At 31.5% G+C, this 21,956-nt stretch overlaps 1 long non-coding RNA gene across 1 annotated transcript in view; it reads left to right on the forward strand.

The window, feature by feature from the left end:
• The first annotated feature begins 945 nt into the window (after positions 1 to 945).
• LOC116420315 overlaps positions 946 to 21,956 on the forward strand; it is a 99,019-nt gene continuing 78,008 nt past the window's right edge. Inside the window, exons 1-2 of the long non-coding RNA XR_004230608.1 lie at positions 946 to 971; positions 2,503 to 2,578. This is a non-coding gene — a long non-coding RNA (uncharacterized LOC116420315). The remainder of the gene's footprint in view (positions 972 to 2,502; positions 2,579 to 21,956) is intronic.

A 21,956-nucleotide genomic window follows, 5' to 3' on the forward strand; every position in this document is an offset into this window, starting at 1 on the left:
TCAAATTTCCTATTCACTTTTGGTCTTTTCATCTTAAATCCTTGTCTAGGGAAATGTAAGTATTTAAGGCCATATTTGAATTCAAGGGTTCCTGACTTTAGGAAAAAAATCTCTATCCATGTGCCCCTGGCATTCTCATTGAGTTACCTGGTGACTATTAGTGTTTTCTTAAGGCTTTTTTTTTTTTTTTTTTTTTTTTTAGCATGTGCCTTATTCCATCAGAAGAGGAGAGAGATATTAAATTCAATAAATGCAAACTCATCAAAAGGATATTTAATATTGCTGACAGTATCTATGATTATCAACACCTCTAGAGCTGCCAAGTCTGGAATAGGAAGTCAAGTTTATACACTAGGGGCATGCTAGTTGTTGAATAACTATCAAATATAGAGGACAACACTTACCACCAAGTAATGTTTTCAAAAACATTGTCATGTTACTAGCAACTAATATACTATAGCATATCTTTTAGGCACCAAATTTAAGGCATGTTTTTAAATTTTATTTTTTAAAAATAATAACTTTTTATTTTTCAGCATACATGCAAAGATGTTTTTTTTTTTTTTTAACATTCTCCTTTGTTAAGCCTTGTGTTCCAAATTTTTCTCCCTCTCTCTTCATCTTCCCCTTCCCCTAAATGGGTAATCCAATAAAGGTTACATATGTGCAATTCTTCTAAACATATTCCCATAATTGTTATGCGGTAAAAGAAAAATTAGATCAAAAGGAAAAAAATTGATAAAGAAAAACAAAACAAGCAAGCCAACAACAAAAAAAAGGTAAAAAATGTGATCCACATTCAGTTCCCAAAGTTCTGTCTCATAACGTCCATAATAACACTTTTGGCATTTCCCAGAATCACCTCATTGTTGAAAAGAGCCAAGTCCATCACAATTGATCATTACATCATCTCATTGTTGCTGTGTACAACATTCTCTTGATTTTACTCACTTCACTAAGCATCAGTTCATGTAAGTTTCTCCAGGCCTTTTTGTAATTATCCTGCTGATCATTTCTTATAGAACAATAATATTTCATTACATTTATAAACCATAACTTATTTGGCCATTCCCCAACTGCTGAGCATCCACTCAATTTTATCACGAACATTTATGATACTGAGATGATAAATAAAAACAATTTTAATTCATAGTGTATTGTCAGGTATAAAAGTCCCTTGATGACTTGTATTGCTTTTATTTTTTGTATTTGTCCTTAGTGCCTAATATAGTATTTGGTTTAAGGTAGAACTTGGTGTTTTTTAATTGATGGATTTTCTGTCTCATTTGAAGTAATCATAGAATTTAAAGTTAAAAGAAACCATAAAGGTGATTTATTACAGGGAATATCTCCCTATGATTCCCTTCTATACTATCACCATTAATAGGTTATCCAAAATATGTATAGAAGAATTGTACTTGCTTAACATATCATTGTATCACTTGCTGTTTAAGGGAGTGGATGGGGAAAGGGAAAAAATTTGAAACATAAGATTTTGCAAGGTGAATATTGCAAACCATCTTTGCATATTTTTGAAAATGAAAGGCTATTAAAAAAAGAAAGAAAGAAAAGTGTGATTATACAACCTTTGATGAGCACTTGTAGTGGCAGAAGATGTACTGTCTCCAAAGAAAGCTGGTTTCAATATGAATTATATTTGTTTTTCTGTTTGTCAAATGATGACTCTATAACTCCTATCTACCATTCCTATATCTACTCATAGTATCCAATTAGATGAAATGCTAATCACCCCAAAGCATCTCAAATTCCACACATCATATACAAACTCATTTTTTTTCTTTCAAACATATCTCTCATTCCAACTTCCCTATTCTGTTGGGTTCATTACCATCCTTTGAATTACTCCAGTTTATAAATTTGTAATCAACTTGAGGTTTCCATTTTTTAAAACTTCACATGATATAATTACTGGCTAAGTCTTTTTAATTAGACTTCCTTGTCTTTTAAATCTGTTCTTTTTTCTCTTACTCAGTCACCAATCTAATTCAAGATTTCAATAATTTCCTCTAGATTATTGAAATAGTTTTCTAATTAATTTCTATGACAGTTCTTAATACAACTCTTCAATCTATCCTTCGTAATTTGTCATATTAACATTCCTAAAATATAGAAGTAAAAATGTGTCTTTCTCTACTTAAAAATGATCAGTGGTTTTCTATTATCTCTAAGTTTAAATGTAAAACTCCTTTAGTACTCAACTTCATGTATTTAATCATTTACCCAAACTGATCTACTTGGTACTTTTTAACATACAATATCCTATTTCCCATCTTTTCTACTTTTGTAGTAGATATTTCTCATTCTCAGACTATGTTCACTCCTCACTTTTGCCTCATCACATCCCTAGATTTCCCTCAACACCCATTTCTAAGATTTCCTGATTCTATCTAGATTGTCAGTGCCCTTCCTCCACAATATTAGTTTTATTTATTTTCCAAATATTTCAAATATATTTTTCTTTGCATTTTTCTCTTCCAATAGAATGTATCCTTGAAGAAAATCATTGTCCCATTTTCATCTTTATATCCTAAATTCCTATCACTATCAATGGAACACAGTAAGTACAGAGTTAATGCATATTGAATGACTGTATATTACTAATCTTCCTGATAGACTCACATTCTTAAAGAAAGGTCTCCTGTATATTTTAAGTCTTCCCCATGCTAAACATCACCAGCTTCACATACCTCTGTGCAAATAACATGAATTTAACAGCTTTCTCTATCCTAATTTTACTTCTCTGCATGCTCTTTAGCTTGTTTTTGTTTTTGTTTTTTTCCAGTAACATTTGGCGCAGAGAATTCAATATAATAGTCAAGAGACTTTCTAAAAGAAGAAGAGAAAAGTAGTATTATAACTTCTTGAATTCTAGTTATTATCAATCAATCAATAAACACTTATCAAGTACCTAAAATGCACAGGCTAGGGAATACAAGTTATTGCGTTTCTCCAAATGTAGCCTATGGTTATGTTAGCTTATTTAATTCTCAGATTGTCTTGTTGAAGATTATTAAGCTTTAAGTTCAATAAAAGCCCAAGATCTTTAAAAAAATACTTTTTAGGTACTCTTCCCTTGTATTTTTTAGTGTTAATTTTCAAATACACGTCCATTTTTATAAACTCTAAAATTAGCATATTCAAATATCCATTTTATAATAATCCTTACAAATTTAGCATATTTTAATCTAAGCTTAAAACCAAAAGAAAACATTTTGGTACTTACTATCCAACTTTAGTACCGTTATCCAACACTTTACACATCTATGCCAGGATAGTGCTGTTTGCACATTTCATAAACCTATAATTTCTTTCTTTTTAGAAGTTCTTGACAAAAAATATAAAATCTTAAATAATTGTGTTCAAAATCAGTTTCATGTGTAGAAAACAGTGGAGCCATGACTAAATAACAAATCATTATTAAAAAGGTCTCAGGTACTAGTGGACTGAAAATTCAAAATATTAATAGTATATAGGCAAAAATGTGATTTTAGGAAACATTAATGGTAGCAGAAATTCTAACATGAAGGAGGTAATAAATTTTCTACTGTACCCTAATAGAGCAACAGTTGTATATTTATTTTATATATATATATATATATATATATATATATATATATACATATGTATATATATATCTCAGAGGGAAAAACAGGAGGGTAGGTGGAAGTACAATGGAGGCAGATTTAGATTCAATAGAAATAATATCTATAATGTCTTTGAGAAGAGTCCAACTCTTCCAAAAAATAAGGAATAGATTTCCCTGAGAAGAGTAAATTTTCTTCTACTGATTCAGATGAAGAATAGAAAACTACTTACTGAGAAATTAGTATTATTACTGATCAGCTACCTTTTTAATCAGATAATTTTAAAAATTCTTTACACTTATGAAAATCTGTGTAAGATTAGTCACTTTTCCAAGGTCATATAGTAAATGAGTTTTGTTTGGTTTTCCCCTCCTTCCCATTCATCATACACTATTGTATGTTGCCTCTATTACAAAAGATATAAACTATAAAGCGATTAGATTTTATGTAATTGAGATATGAAGAAAATCAAGGCACAGTTCCTTTTAGTAAAAGTCTGTTGTGATTCTGGGTGTCTACTGGGAAAATTGCCATCTCTACTTGCTAATCCAGATGTTCTAAGTGTTCCATTAAGAGGAAATAGTAATAACCTGAGAGTTGGAATTTGAAAACTTGGGTTTGAATGCTAGTTTCATTCCTTGTAAAGTCACCTGATGTTCTTTTGAATTCAGTGCTTCATCTGTAAAAATACTTTTCCATTCTCCTTCAAATATTATGAAAATAGTGAAAAACAGATTTAGTCTTATAAAGCTTAAAACATTATAAAAATAGCAGTTATTATTACTACAATTATTACTGACATAATATTTACCTACAAGCTTAGATGCTATTTACTGTTGACTGTCTTATTAAGATGGAATGATTATAAAATCCGACATTATTATCTTATTTATAGCATCATATTGACAATGTAGAATGTATTCCTTTATCATGTATCCATAGGTGTGTGGTATGAAATGAAATAATATACATAAAATATTTAGCAAACAGTAAATTGTAATTCAGATGTCAGTTGCTGTTGTCTTACTGTAACAAGGAGCCACATCTTTCTATTCCAGTTCTTAAATTATTTTCTGATTTCTAATTTGGTAGTTTCTTTGTCAAGGTGATCAGGACTTTCTTGGTCCCTGATTCATCTACTTTAGAGAGCACAGAGTATCATTGTACCTGGCAAGGTGAGCAGAATAGAATTAGTAACACAGGAGCCATGTTGCTGAAGGTTATAGGCAGAAATGATTACTGTGTATGGCCAGGCTATAAATAGCCTGGAGCATGCCATATCCAGCTTGAGATGAAGGACAGTTTTACTGGTCTGTGCTAGCAGCTTCATTAAATCCACAGGAAGCTATCATGGAAGTTTTTTCCCCCTAAGTCTTGGTCTATAGTTCTCAAACTTTTTTATTTCTTTGTTTTCTTGAGGGTTCTGTAATCTCTATGTCAACTCACCAAATTCCACAGTACTGCTCAAACTTTCCCACCCACTAAAGATTTGGCAAAACAAAATAAAGCAAGAATGGCAAGATTTTCAGGGTTTTATTATTAGAGGCAAATTTGTTTAGCTCAGGATGAATGATGATTCAATAGAATTCATTACTCCATTCATCCATTCAGTAGACATTTTAAAATCACCTGTTATGTGTCACACATTGTGCTTGATAAAAATGGAAAGCAAAAGTAAATATGACCAATATAACAAGAAAGACAAGCAATGTATTCATTGGTATACATAATTAAAATAAAGTGGTTTTTCTCCGGAGTCAGGAAGAACGAGGTTCAAATAATGTTTCTCCATTTCTTAAGTGTAGGTATCCATGGGAAAAAACTAAGCTTAGTGGCCCAGAAATCTCTCCAAAGCTTAAATTATAGAGAAGTTGCATATCTGCATTGTTGAAATGAGTTTCCATACTGGGAGAGTTCACATACTCTTAACATCACTTTTCTGACACTTTGTAAAGCATCATCCCAAACCTTTCACCAAAGGAATACTCCCAAGGAAGCAGGAATTCAGATGGAAAAAAAAATTTCCACTGGAAACGCCAAAAGGCTTCATGGAAGAGGAGACATTTAAAGTGAATATTTTAGGAAACTAATAGTATAACAGGAAGATAAGCAGTAGAGAAAATACCAGGCATGAGAATAAAATAAAATAAATGAAACAAATAAACACGAGATGTACAGAAATGGCAATTAATCTAGTTGGCTAACTAGGCTTATGTATTGGAAAGTAATATTAGATAAATGTGGAAAGATAGTGAGATACTGGATAATGGATAACTTAAAGAGTAAAGTTGAATTTGGTCTTTGGTTGGTAATATAGAATCATTGTTTAATAAATACATAGTCATAAATTCTGATATTTTGATGGTTTAATGATCTTGGGAGTGTAATCACATCCAATAGTACAGAGCACAATTTATCAAACCCCTACATATGTGTTTAAGACATCTTCCTCTAGGCATCTTGACATTTCATGCATTAGTAGGGAGCTGAAGTTGGAGAAATGACCAAATCTGCTTCCCCTAATGGAGTACATGGACTATCCCTAACTTATTCCCCACTCTAAATATCTGGTTATCTCACCCTTTTGTCCAGTCATGCATTTTTCTCTTACATTTATTTCTGTTATATTCAATTTCTTTTACATCTTGTCTTACAGAGTTTTCCTTTTTTATTATGCATCAAGCTTTTCACACCTATTGTGTATCTATTTTGCAATGGGTGACTTGCAATTTCAATTCTTCATAGTTTGCAGCAATCCATGATTCATAGCTATACAAAATATATATATATATATATATATATATAAGTTAGTTGGAGCAGGTAGGTGGCGCAGTGGATAGAGCACTAGCTCTGATGTCAGGAGGATCTGAGTTCAAATCTGGTCTCAGATACTTAACACTTTCTAGCTATGTGACCCTGGGCAAGTCACTTAATCCCAATTGCATCAGCAAAAAATACATATATATGTGTATATATGTATATATACACATATACATATGTACACACACATATGTATTTCACACACACACACATATAAATATATAAGGCAGTTAAAAATATGCCATTTTAAAATTTCAATCAAGCTTACTTTTCCTGGGTGCTGACAAGAGCATCACAAACTTAGCTCCCTAAGTCTGCATCCTAGATTCCTCACTATCTTTTACATCCTTCATCTCATATTCCCCCTATTGTAGATTTCACCTTTACAACATTTGCAGATCTAAATATCTCTTCTCTGACATTGTTATCTCTCTAATGCAGGCTTCAATTCCTCATATCCAAATTATTTTAATAGACTGATCATTTCCACAATTATCTTGCCATTCTAGTCTACCTTCCATTCAATATGATGGAATTTTTCTTTAATATGATTTTCCAATGTGATTTTCTCTTTAAAAATAAGTGCGATTAGGTCACTCCTTTTTTCAATCAATTCCAGTGCTTCCCCATCACCTCCAAGATAGAATATAAAATCCTCATTGGTTTTCAAGGCTTTTCATAGCTTTCATTCTTGGGTCTTCTTAAATGGTATACAGCCCTCTTTCTTTTTTTTTTTTTTAATTTAATAACCTTTTATTTACAGGTTATATGCATGGGTAACTTTACAGCATTAACAATTGCCAAACCTCTTGTTCCAATTTTTCACCTCTTTCCCCCCACCCCCTCCCCCAGATGGCAGGATGACCAGTAGATGTTAAATATATTAAAATATAAATTAGATACACAATAAGTATACATGACCAAACCGTTATTTTGCTGTACAAAAAGAATCAGACTCTGAAATATTGTACAATTAGATTGTGAAGGAAATAAAAAATGCAGGTCGGCATAAATATAGGGATTGGGAATTCAATGTAAGGGTTTTTAGTCATCTCCCAGAGTTCTTTCTCTGGGCATAGCTGGTTCAGTTCATTATTGCTCCATTGGAAATGATGTGGTTGATCTCGTTGCTGAGGATAGCCAGGTCCATCAGAACTGGTCATCATATAGTATTGTTGTTGCTGGTCCTGCTCATTTCACTCAGCATATGTTTGTGTAAGTCTCTCCAGGCCTTTCTGAAATCATCCTGTTGGTCATTTCTTACAGAACAATAATATTCCATAATATTCATATACCACAATTTATTCAGCCATTCTCCAACTGATGGGCATCCATTCAGTTTCCAGTTTTTAGCCACTACAAAAAGGGCTGCCACAAACATTCGTGCACATACAGGTCCCTTTCCCTTCTTTATAATCTCTTTGGGATATAATCCCAGTAGTAACACTGCTGGATCAAAGGGTATGCACAGTTTGATAACTTTTTGAGCATAGTTCCAAACTACTCTCCAAAATGGTTGGATTCGTTCACAACTCCACCAACAATGCATCAATGTCCCAGTTTTCCCGCATCCCCTCCAACAATCATCATTATTTTTTCCTGTCATCTTAGCCAATCTGACAGGTGTGTAGTGGTATCTTAGAGTTGTCTTAATTTGCATTTCTCTGATTAATAATGACCTGGAGCATCTTTTCATATGACTAGAAATAGTTTCAATTTCTTCATCTGAGAATTGTCTGTTCATATCCTTTGACCATTTTTCAATTGGAGAATGGCTTGATTTTTTATAAATTAGAGTTAATTCTCCATATATTTTGGAAATGAGGCCTTTATCAGAACCTTTGACTGTAAAAATATTTTCCCAGTTTATTGCTTCCCTTCTAATCTTGTCTGCATTAGTTTTGGTTTGTTACAAAAACTTTTCAGTTTGGTATAATCGAAATTTTCTATTTTGTGATCAGTAATGATCTCTAGTTCTTCTTTGGTCATAAAATCCTTCCCCTTCCACAGGTCTGAGAGGTAAACTATCCTGTGTTCCTCCAATTTATTAATAATTTCCTTCTTTATGCCTAGGTCATGAACCCATTTTGACCTTATCTTGGTGTACGGTGTTAAGTGTGGGGAAATGCCTAGTTTCTGCCATATTAGTTTCCAATTTTCCCAGCAATTTTTATCAAATAGTAAGTTCTCATCCCAAAAACTGGGGTCTTTGGGTTTGTCAAAGACTAGGTTGCTATATTTGTTGACTGTTTTATCCCTTGAACCTAACCTATTCCACTGATCAACTAATCTATTCCTTAGCCAATACCAAATGGTTTTGGTAACTGTACAGCCATCTTTCTACCCTTTGTTCTAATGACGTTGTCCTCCTAACTATCCCTTGAAGAAAAAACTCTTATTTCCTTATTCCTAGCATTTCCTCCAACTGTTCCATTTGCCTGGAATATTCTTTTTCCTTATTTCTATTTCTTTGCTTCATTTAAGTCCCAGCTAAAATATCATCTTCTACAGGAACTTTTCCAAATTCCTCTTAATTCTAGCTCCTTTTCTTTATCACTTTTTAATGTGTATATAGCTTCTTTATATATTGTTTGCATAATGACTCCCAGTAGATTGTAAGTTCTTTGAAGACAGGGGCTATTTATTGACTTAGTTTTTATTTTCAGAATTTAGCATGGTTGCCAGCACAAAGTAAGTGCTTATTTATACTCATTAACTAACTGAATCTTGACTTCAAATTCACTTCTGAATCTAGTTTATTTTTGATTTGCAATGTCTAATCAGATGTAAAACACAAATCTGTTTTGTACAGCATACAACAGACATCAACAAAATTTCATCCACTTTTTTTTTTTTTTGTAATTTCCCTCAGTACTTTTGTGAACCAACTTTCTTAAAAGATAATTGATCTTTTGGGCCATAATTTAATCAACAAAATAACATTCACAATTTGGCACATCTAGATGACAACTCTGTCTATAAGGAATCTCACTTCCATTTAAATTCTGGGAACCTTTTTATGACAATGGCAAGCAAATCAGTTATCCATACTTTTGTTTTATGCCTCACTTGATATTCATAAGTAGAGAATGACCAGACTTAATTTGGCTCTCACAAAGATTTCATGGCTTTGTTTTTCCCTCCACTGCTCCTTATTAGTTTTATGAGACAATATTGTTCACAATCTTCCAACACCTTCTTCTATAAATTTAAGAAGCAAATTTATATTCTAAACTGATGTAGCCATTGGATGTCATTTATCTCCACTGATATTTTATCCAATGTCAAGAACTAACAAACATACATTAGATTCATTTCCACTAAAAACAGGTACAAAAGAGGGATGACAAATCTCATCTTTTTCATTCAAATTATAATTAAAATGATAGCAATTTTACCAAAATAGAAAAATCATTTAAGAATTTAACATTGAACATAAGATTATAAAAATATTATTGTTTGCTGATGGTCTCTTAGTGTATTTAAAAATATATCACTTGTTCATCTAAAAGAAATTGGAGACAATGAATCAGTTCAGCAATTTCACAAGACATAATTAATCCTCTAATATCATTGGTATATTTGCCTACTAACAATGAAGATCAAGGAAACTGTATTAAAAAAATAGCTCATTTATAATAACAAAAACTACCCCATATGTAGACATTAACCAACATAAAAATATATATGAACTGTTTAAGGACTGATATAAAATTATCATGACTGATTTTTAGTAAATCTAACTAAATGGTGATACTTAAATATGTATATAACTAGTTAGGGCATATATAATAAAACTAATAATAGTCCCCAAATTAAATATAAAATGCAACATCAATAAAATTAGAAAGAAGTTTTCTTCATAGAAATAGAATTTAAAACAAAAGCCATTGTAAAACAAGAACATTAAGGTGAATATATATTTTTAAAAAACTTTTCAAGGCATTATTTTAACTGCTTACTTTATGTCATTGTTATTAACACTATCATATACTGGACAAAAATTATAAATGAGATAAAGAGATATACCAAAAACCTAAATGAATATACAAAAGATAGGTATTTCTTAGAGTTATAGGAAATAAATAATGGAGAAAGTATTTATTATTTAATGAATATATTTGGGAATATTGGACACACATATGGTAAGAAAAAGAATAGTTAAGCAGCACATTGAATAAAGGAAAGGCCTGGAATCAAGAATCTCATCTTCCTGATTTCAAATCTGACTTCAGACATGTACTAGCTGTGTGACTGAGAAATTCACTTAACTCTGCTTGCTTTAGTTCCTCATTTGTAAAATGAGCTAGAGAAAGAAATGGCAAACCACTACAGTATCTTTGCCAAGAAAACCCCAAATGGGATGATGGGAGATCAATATGCCTGAAGATGACTGAAGAAGAAATGGTAGGAAATGCAATTTAGAATCTTATCTCATATATTTCAGTGAATTCTGGTTAGACAATATATGAAATATAAATTTTCAAAAACAATGTTTTTAAATGTGAAAAGAAATTTAAAAACAGTCTCAATTATGAAGGGAAGATGACTTTTCAATAAATGAAAGTAATGACTAAGTATAAGATAGAGATGGTGTCCATTTAATTTTTTTAAAATCTTACCCAACAGAAATGTAACTAAAAACAAAGGAAACAAGTAAATATTTAAGGTGACACTAGAAATAAATACTTGATTTTTTAAAAAAATTAAAAATTACAAATTTTTTAGAATAATAATTTTTAAGCTCCAATGGAAAAAATGGTCAAAGATTATAAACAGGCAATTAATAAAAGAAGCAACACAAATTCTTAACTACTTTAAAAATGCTCAATTTCACTAATATTCAGAGATATGAATTGAAACAAATGTGAAGTACTCATTGCCAGTAATATAATTTGTGAATATAATTACAAGTAATGAACTCAACTCTGGAGAATCTGTGGGAAAAATAGATGTACATTTATTATCTAGAATGACAAAATTTTATTTTTTTAGCATAACTTAGTAGCACAAAGTAAAATTTAAAAGAAAAATCATGCCAATTTATCCAATAATTTCAATTTTTGAAATTTATCCTGAAAAAAATAAATGACAACAAGAGATTTGTGTGATTTGAGATGCTCACCAGCATTAGAGTTAATTGCAATAAGCTTGATGGAACTTACACATTAAAATTAGGAGAATGACTAAATAAATTATGGTATACACATTTAATAGAATTCTCTAACACAATTGAAATAGACAAGTATGATTGTTATTTAAAATAAAGGTCATTATAAGATAATACAGTATTTGTAAAATCTGGTGCTACTCCTTAACCCTAACTCTATTAGCAGGTTGATTCCCCAGAGCAAGCCTACTTCTATTTCCCAGTTTACTAGGAACAAGTATAAAGAATCAAGATGATTCTTCTAATTATCACTCAAACTCATCCCTCCTAAATAGTCTTCTCGAATTACTGTAAACTCAGTATTATTTAATCAGTGATTAGTGATTATAAATTGTTTGGACCATTTGATATGTCACTGATGATCATTTAACATAGCACAGCTTTCTGTTGTATGTATCAGTACCTGAGTGAGCTCAAATTTAAAGTGTTGATTTCTACTTCTATTCCTCACATCAATATTGCTTCTATATTTGGCATAACCAAAATTAAATTATTCACTTCCTCGCGTGATACAGTGTCTAAACTGTCAGCTTGTTCTATAACTGGTTTGGGTTAAGTAGGTGAAATTACTATGCTTCTTAGTTTTTCTGACACCTTGACTGAGTCGAAAAAATGGTGTCTGGACAGGTTCCTCCCTGAGTTCACCTGCAGCGCCTGAAGTTTCTATAGGGACTTTCTGAAGTCTCTATCATGTGTAACACTTACCTCAAAGCCTGGTCCATTCCATCTCCTGATATTTAGTCACCTAAGATTAGGGAAGGATGAAAAAACAACAGAGTTAGAAAAAACAGTTACTCTATGTATAAATAGGTCTGTAATAATTGAGTGAAAAACAGGGCTTGAGATCTCTTTCCTACAGAAGTTTCAGATTATTTTGTCTCACTGACATGTTTCTTGGGAGAGGCAGAAATTTCACCTCTTTCTGACTTTTGTATGTACATTAGTTATTATTAGTAGTAGCCTAAAATGCTCTGTATTGAGGGGAGAAGCCCTTAATAATCAGATAATAATAATAGCTAACAATAACATGCAAAGTATCAGACACTATGTTAGGTGCTTTTTAATTATTATCTATTTAATTCTTACATCAACTCTGGAAGGTAGATGCTATTATTATGTCCATTTAACAAGTGAGAAAACTGAGTCAAACAAGTGAAGTGATTTATGTCACTAACTATTTGAACTCAGGCCTTCTTGCTTCCAGGCCTGTTACTCTATCTAAATCACTGATTTCCATAAGCAGATTCACTAAGCATTCACTCAGATTGCCACTAGGCAAAATATATTAATGATACTTCAAGGATTGGAAACTCATTGGCCAGAACTTTAATTAAAAGAATGGAAAATGAATAAAGAAAAATCATAGATAAGGAAAGAGTTCTGACAAATTCTTTCTAAGACACAAATATGGCACTGATACCTAAACTAGGAAGGGCCAAAACAGAAAAATAAAATTACAGATCAATCTCATTAATGAATATCAGTGCAACAATTTAAAATAAAATATTAGCAAAGAGATTATAGCAGTCTATCAGCAGATTAATACACTGTGACCAAGTGAGATTTACACCAGGAATGCAGAACTGGTTTAATATCAGGAACACTATTACCATAATTGACCATGAATAACAAAACCAACGGAAATCATAAGATATTGTGATAAAATACCCATTTATATTAGAAATACTAGAAAACATAGAAATAAAGAGCTTTCCATAAAATAATGAGTAATATCTATCAAAAACCTACAACAAACATCATCTGTAATGGAGAGAAGCTGCATGCATTCCTAATGAGATCAGGGGTGAAACAAAGATGACTATTTGGTTATTTAACATTGTATTAGAAATGCAGGCTTTAGCAACAAGAAAAAATAAATAAAGGAATTAGAATAGACAATGAGGTTATGAATAAAACTATTATTCTTTGCAGATGATATGATGATATACTTAGAGAATCTTAGAAAATCATCCAAAAATCAAACAGGGAAAATTCACAACTTTATCAAAGTTGCAGGATATAAAATAAACTCATGCAAATCATCAGCATTTTTATGTATTACTTACAAAGCCCATTAGTTAGAGATAGAAAAAGAAATTTCATTTAAAATTACTGTAGAGAAAATAAAATACTTGAGGGTCTATCTGCCAAGACAAACCTAATAACTATATGAATACAATTACAAAACATTTGTTATACAAAGAAAATCATCTAAATGATTGGAAAAATATCAATTGTTTAAGGGTAGTCTAATATACTAAAAATAACAATTCTGCCTAAATTGATCTACTTGTTCAGTGTCATACCAACCAAATTGTAAAAATGTTATTTTATAGAACTAAAAAAAATAATAAAATTCATTTGGAAGAACAAAAGATCAAGAATAGCAAGGGAATTAATGGGAAAAAAATACAAAGGTGGTGCCTTAGCAGTACCAAATCTAAAATTATATTATAAATCAGCAGTCATTAAAACCATTTGGTATTGGCAAAGAAATAGAGTAGAGTGGTGGATCATTGGAATAGATTAGATACACAGGGCCCAATGATCAAAGACTATAGCAATCTAGTATTTGACAAATCCCCAAATTACAGCTTCTGGAATAAGAACTCACTATTTGAGAAAAATTTCAGGGAAAACTGGAAAACAATAAGCCAGAAACTTGGCATAGGCTTACATCTCACACTCCATACCAAAAAAGGTCAAAATAGATACATGATTTGGACATAAAGGATGGTATCATAAACAAATTAAAAGAACACGGTATAATGGACCTATCTTATCTTTAGAGAAGGGTGGGATTTATGACCAAAAAAGAACTAGAGACCAAAAAAAACTTGACAACTTTGATTACATTAAATTTAAAAGGTTTTGCACAAACAAAGCCAGCAGAAACAAGATTAAAAGGGAAGTACAAAGTTGGAGAAATATTTATAGCCAGTATTTCTGATAAAAGTCTCATTTCTCAAATATATAAATAACTGTGACAAATTTATAAAAATACCATTCATTCCCCATTTCATAAATGGTAAAAAGATATAAACAGACAATTTTTAGATAATGGAATTAAAGTCATCTATAGGGATATGAAAAAATGCTCTAAATGCCTATTGATCAGAGAAATACAAATTAAAGCAATTCTGAAATACCACTTCATACCTCTCAGATTGGCTAAGATGACCGGAAAAGATGATGATAAATGTTGGAGAGAATGTGGGAAAACTGGGACATTGTTGGTGGAGTTGTGCAATAATCCAATCATTCTGGAAAGCAATTTGAAACTATGCCCAAAGGGCTTTAAAACTGTGTATACCCTTTGATCCAGAAGTGTCATTACTGGGTCTGTATCCCAAGGAAATCATAAAGGAGGGAAAAGGACCCACATGTGCAAAAATGTTTGTAGCAGCTCTTTTTGTGGTGGCAAAGAATTGGAAAAGGAGTGGATGCCCATCAACTGGGGAATGGCTAAATAAGCTGTGGTATATGAAGGTAATGGAATATTAGTATTCTGTAAAAATGATGAACAAGCTGGTTATAGAAAAGCCTGGAAAGATTTACATTAACTAATGCTGAGAGAAACAATCAGAACCAGAAATACATTGTACAAAATAACAGCAAAAATGTGCGATGATCAACTATGAAAGACTTGATTCTTCTCAGTGGTTCAGTTGACCCAAGGCAATCTCAATAAACTGAACAGAAATGCCATCTGCATCCAGAAAAAAGAAGTAAGGAGACTGAATGTAAATTAATACATGCTATGTTCACTTCTTTTTTCTGTTTTTTTTTTTTATCTCTCTCATGATTTTTCCTTTTTTGCTGATTTTTCTCTCACAACATGACTCATAAGGCAAAGTATATTAAATATATATGTATATTAAAAATAAATACATCTTCTGCACTTAAAAATTAAAAAAGGTTTATATTAAAAAAATTTATAAGAGCAAAATACTAAATGTGACCATATGAGAGAAAAGTAATAGAGTATGAAAAGAGAAGCAAAAATCCCTGTTGAAACCTCAGAAGCAGTGATTGAAAAGCTGCTGCAACATGTTCACGTTTAAATGAAATAATTAACTAAAATAAAGGATAATCTGCAAGAATTTGCAAATTATGTTGGTTTTAATATGTTTATAATAACTTTTATTACTGAGTGAATTGGACTAAAAGTTAATTATGTAATAATAAGCAGTCAATTGACAATCCTAAGAACTGACTCTTGAAAGCTTGGCTTTCAAGACCAACCCACCGTGCTCCTGTCCCTGAATGCATTCTCACACAATGCATTCTCATAATTACAGGATTTCTGATATTTTTATTTCAGTTTTAAACCATCAATAATTTAAAATTGCATTAAGGCTTTTTAGAACCATATTTCTGCAAACACAAACATATGCATATATGGATGCGCACATATATGAATATATATTGTGTACATATATGTGTGATTATGTACATGGACATATTCAAGTAGGTAAATATTCATGTATATATGTAATTATACTTATGAAGCAAAGAATATAATATAACAAAATAATCTTGGGTTATTGGGACAAGCAACCATACTTACCTCCACAGTCTCCAAAAAGATCACAATGTTACAAGACAGAATAATTAATGGCATTAATAATGATTATATTAAACCATTAAGACAAAAAGGAAACCATATCTAGTGATAAAAATAAGAAGCACTCCATTGAATGAAACACTCTATTTTAGAAGGAATTCCATTCTAATTGCTTAATATAAACAAAATCAAATATTCTTTAAAGTATAAGTATCACACATACACAAACATGTAATCCATAAAATGGATTTTAAATGCATACATATAAAATCCACTATATGTGCATATGTATACATATATAAAATCCACTTTAAAAACATCTTATCCTTTACAGATATATACAATATTGTATACACACAAATTTTTTTTAATGGCCATGTTTTGTATGAAGACAATTGTTTTATGTTCTGAGGGAGATGTTAAATAAAAGGGAATGGACTTTTTCCAGTTGGATTAAAGCACAGATTTCTTGAAAAGAATGAATCTGAGATAAAACTGGTAAGATTAGTGGGCTTGGAATGCCAGACAGTGTTTGAACTTTATATAGTGATCATATTGGTAGAGATTGTATATTGTGTAAAAGAGGAGTGACAAGTCATAAGCTACATAAAATAATCACATTTAGTGATATGAAAAATATATTGTATAATGGAGAGCATGGAGATGCAAAGATCAGAAAAGATGCTACTTAAAATTATTTAGCTGAAAGTTGATGAGAATCAATACTAGAGTTCAGACAGCATCATCCTCCTTTTCCTAATCATCACCATCAATACACATGAATTAAGTGCCAACTGCATGCCAGCACAGTGCTAGGCACTGACAAAACTGTTCCTGTTTTCAAGTTACTTACAAACTAATGTGGGAGCCAAGATGAAAATATGTACAAAGCATATGTGGGATAAATAGTGAAAGCACTGAAATGAAGAGAGGATGAGAATTTGAATTTGATTTGAAGCAAAGGAATAGATTTGAAAGATGCTGCAGAAATGAATTTGAAAAGCACCTCTCTCACACCTGATTTGATAAGAAAAACAGAGGAGGATTTAAAAAAAATAATAGCTCTCATGGTTGTGACTGCAAGAGATATGTGTCATTTGTGAGTATATAAAAGAGTTATGTTACAAGGATCAGCAGGTTTGAGGAGAAAGATAATAAGCTCTGTTTGGTATTGGTAGTAGCATCATGCTGTGAGGGAAAAAAAACAACAATTTTTATTTGTAGTCATAAGATTGGGGTTCAAGTGTTACTTCTTTTTCATATCTATATGACCTTGAGCAAGTCGTTTATTATCTCTGATTCTCCACTTTCCAATTAAAAGAGTGAACAAGCAGTTAATATTAATCTCAAACCAGGAAAAGGCTTTGAGGGAAAATGATAAAGGAATGATCTGAAAGTAGCAGTGAAGCAAAAGGACAAGGCCTAATTCTCTTCCAGCATTGTAATCGAGGGTGTAGTAAAAGAAATAATCACCAACTGGAATACATAGGATGTCAGAGGGCCAAGTTTTGTTTCAAGTTAGCAAGTAGATGAAATGATTGAAAAATGCAAGGTTATAGGAGAATTGTTGGCAATTGATCATGGATTTCAAAAGGCATAGATGCTGGATAATGAGTGCACTGGGCTGGAGTGAGACTCAAGAACCACAAGATTAGAATGAGGTAACAATTTTGGAAGAGAGAGTATAGACATAGTATAAGGCATTGTGCCTTTAGCAGTGACAATTGATATTAGAGAGAACCATTGGGTTCTCTCTAATTCTAATTCTCTCTCTAACAGTTTGGTGTGTTGTACTCAGTCGATTTATATCTTTTTATCAATCTAATTAAAACTAAAAAGGTTGGTATTTTGTTGTTTATCTCCAAGAGCATTTCTCCCCTACCCAGTCCCCAGCCCTATTTTTCTCATTGGTTGATTTCTCAAATTACACATGGGCCAACTAAGAGTGGTTATGTCTTGGAGATTATTACTTCTACTTGTAACATTTGAATTGTCATTTTCTGTGTTTAAGAGTGTCTGTACACACACACACACACATACACACACATATATATATAAAGAGAGAGAGAGAGAGAGAGAGAGAGAGAGAGAGAGAGAGAGAGAGAGAAGAGAGAGAGAGAGAGACTTATCATTATAGTTATAGTCGCTTAGGTCCTAAATTCCATCAGTAATTAATTAGTAATTGTAAAGCTTCAGATTAGAAATATATCTTATTCCTAAGTAGGATATAAATTAATTGGATCAGGGTGCAGGTATTTTAATATATTGCACATAGATGCAACTCAACACCTACTAGTCAATATATTAAGAGTTATCTGTTAATAATGAGCTAGGCCATTCTCATAAGGTAAAAAAATCTTTCAGTAGAACCAAAATCAAAGCCTTCCTGCTTAGCTTCATAATAGCTCCCAGAGCTTGTCTATAAGGATGATTTCAAGAATGATATTCACTCCTGATGAAGAACTGGGAAAGCATTTTTTTTTGAAGTACAAGTAGCTGAAAGCCTGTTGCTTTAAATTTGGCAACTTTTCTGGGCACTAATTCCTTTATTTGTAAAGTAAGTCATTTAGACTCAATCACTAGGATCCTTCCCAGCTCAAAATGTGTAATCTGATGATATTCAGAGACAATGCTTCAGAGGAACATATGGATACAGGGTCAAGGCTGCTTTGGAACTGGAATATATTTGTTTTATAAGGCAAAAAGAAATTCCTACAGGGCCTAATCCACTTCATGTTCCTAAAGTTACAATGAAGAAAACAGCAATGGATTAGGAAAGTGAAAGTTTTTCACCTAGAAACAAAGATTCCAGAAGTCAATAGGGGATAGACACAAAGAAAGGAGACAATACATAAAGGAAGGGCTATCAATATTTTGATTAAAAAATGGACAAGCAGGATTGATAAAGACTCCATCAGGGAAAACTATATGGATGTGTGTACACATTTACTACCTATACATATGTGTGTGCATGTATGTGTAATGCATATATACATGTATTTATGTACACGCCTATATGTACATACATGTGCACCTATATGTATGCGCATATATATACATTCACAATACATATATATTCTCAATATATATTACCATATTATAAAAATAGTGCAGAAAAAGTTAGAGATCTCCAATGGACACGGTTCACTGGTAGCCATAAAGTATGAAAAGATTTAGAAGACCTCTTGAAAATTGAAGAGATCCTTTGATAGACCCTTCAATAATTATCAACAAATTATTGAAGAACTTGCCCAGAACTTTTTAAGATATAAATTGACTACCACAAGTTTGAGCTGAAAAAAGCAGGGAATACTTACAATAGTAAACTCATGAAATAATTGATGCATTAAAGTAATAGAATAATAATAAATGTTTACTCACAACAGTGTAGATAGAGAAAAGTACTTAGGGTTGTCTTAATACAGAATTATATGTGTCTTTCTATGACAAATATTATCCCTAGTCTTGACTCTTAATCTCTTAGTATCCCAGACAAGTCTTCAAGATTATAAACTGTGGAACAATTGCAGATCTGCATTTTGGAAGAGAAATTTCTTTCCTAGGAGTTTCCTATGCCAATGAAAGCAAAGATATTGAAATAATAAAAAGAAGTCATAGATCTTGGAGGTACCTAAAGAAATCAATGGTTTTACCTCCTGCCCTGAGGCAGGATTATGAATAAATTACCACCATTAATTGGTCCATGATTAATAATATATCATTAATATAATCATATAAATTATATATCAATTAATTCAATAAATTAAATTCTATCAAAATCTAAATATGTAATATAAATTTATAAATTATATAAAATGTAATATAATTACTATTAATATTTAATATGTTAGTATTAATATTAACAATAATGACACGATTTTGCTTTATTAAATGAAAGGGAGTTCATAGTATTTATAGAAAGAAAATTTCTTATCTAAGCAGAAACTCAATGTGGAAATTTCAAGTCATTGTAGCCTAAGAATTTCATTTAACAATAGCCCAAAACTGGGAGCCTAAGAATGCTTTCACCACTCCCCATAGGAGAAACAGATCCATCAGTATCCATTGGTTGAAAGACTTTTCCTATAGTTTAATTCCTATTGTTACACATTGGAGGGATTATATGTTGAGGAAATTTAAGTAGTATCTTGGTATCATCATGTGACAGGCTACTCAGGTCAAACTTAAAGAATATTTAATAAAACAATCAGATATGTTGGAATTTTATTAATAAATTATTCACCCAAAACAGAACAAGTATCTCAGACTCTGTACCAATTAATAAAGCACTAAGTAGACTTCTTTATAAAGCATTTTCCATCTTTACATTAGTCTTGAAGCCTAAGGACAGAATTATATATAATCTTTAATATACTTAGTAAAAATGGTAAAATGATTTCCTTTGCTTTTTCAATTCCTTGACACCTTTATAATGAAATGATAATGTAAAGGATAATGTTTATGGGGATGAAAAATTATAGAGAAAGTTTTTCCAAAAATTATATTTCAAAATAACTTAATAGAAACAAGAGATTTTTGTCCAAAGAGATTGCAGTGTATGCGCAATGATGACTGATCCAAATGAAAATGCAAAACAAGAAAGCACATGTCTAAAAGTCAGGATACTTTGGCTCTGTTTCTGCTTCTGAAATGAACTATTAGGTGGTTCTTTTCTTCTCTTAGGTACTCAGAGTCATTACCTATAAAATAGTGGATCCAACTAGATGTTATCTAATATCTCTATCATACCTAATATCTTATGGTTCTATGATTAGAGTTTATATAGAAAATCAAAAGACACTGTAGTGATTATGTGGGGTAGTAAATTATTTAGCACCATAGAATCTTGGAATTGGGAAAGACTTCACATGGATCTAACATAACTTTCATTTGAACTGAAATCTCATCTATGACATATCTAACAGAAAGTCATTTATCCTTTGCTTGAATACCTCCAAGGTAGACTGTGACGGTGATTCATATCTTTCATTGGTGGTAGTTTGTAGTTCCCTGAATAACAGAGAAGAAAAAAGTTATCCCTTCATAAGTGACTGAAGTCAATATTTGGAAGTTTACAAGTCATGTTTATATAGAAGAAAATTGTGCTCAAATTTTGGTTTAAGGATCCTTGAATTTAAATATTGAGAGGATGAAGGAGTTTCAGAAATTATTTAATTGATTTTCACTTCCTTTATTTTCAATCAGTTCTCTTGTTGCTTTCCCCTGAAAAGTGGGTGGCAATCATTTTTCTCTTTGGGATCCTTCTATTTTCTCTTACTAGTGTTATTACTTTATCCTCTTGTGTTTGTATTTTACTTCTGTCATTAGAAATATTTGCCAGTATTGTCCAACATAGTGTCATTATAATGTTACAATTCAACATTAAATTTTGGAACTTCTGTCTCTCTGTCTCTGTCTGCCTGTCAGTCTTCCTCTCTCTTTCTCTCTCTCAGTCTCTCTCTCCCATCTCTCTCTCTCTCTCTCTCTCTCTCTCTCTCTCTCTCTCTCTCTGTCTCTCTCTCTACACACATATGTGATTATATATACATATATAGTTAATAAAATATTTAGACTGAATTAAACTAAATAGTTAAGCAAAATCTGAACACCAAAACAATTATATGACCTCAATGATATCATATTAGCTTTATAAGGAATATTATAGCTAGAAATATTGCTAGATTTCTACTTGGGCATTTTTCTTTGGCAGAATCATTGACAATTGACAATGAATTGCTTTCTCATTGTTTAGAAATCAATGGAGGGCCAAAATATGTCAGCCTTTCTATGTTCA

Source organism: Sarcophilus harrisii, chromosome 1 (assembly GCF_902635505.1).
Source record: "Sarcophilus harrisii chromosome 1, mSarHar1.11, whole genome shotgun sequence".
Lineage (NCBI taxonomy): Eukaryota > Metazoa > Chordata > Mammalia > Dasyuromorphia > Dasyuridae > Sarcophilus > Sarcophilus harrisii.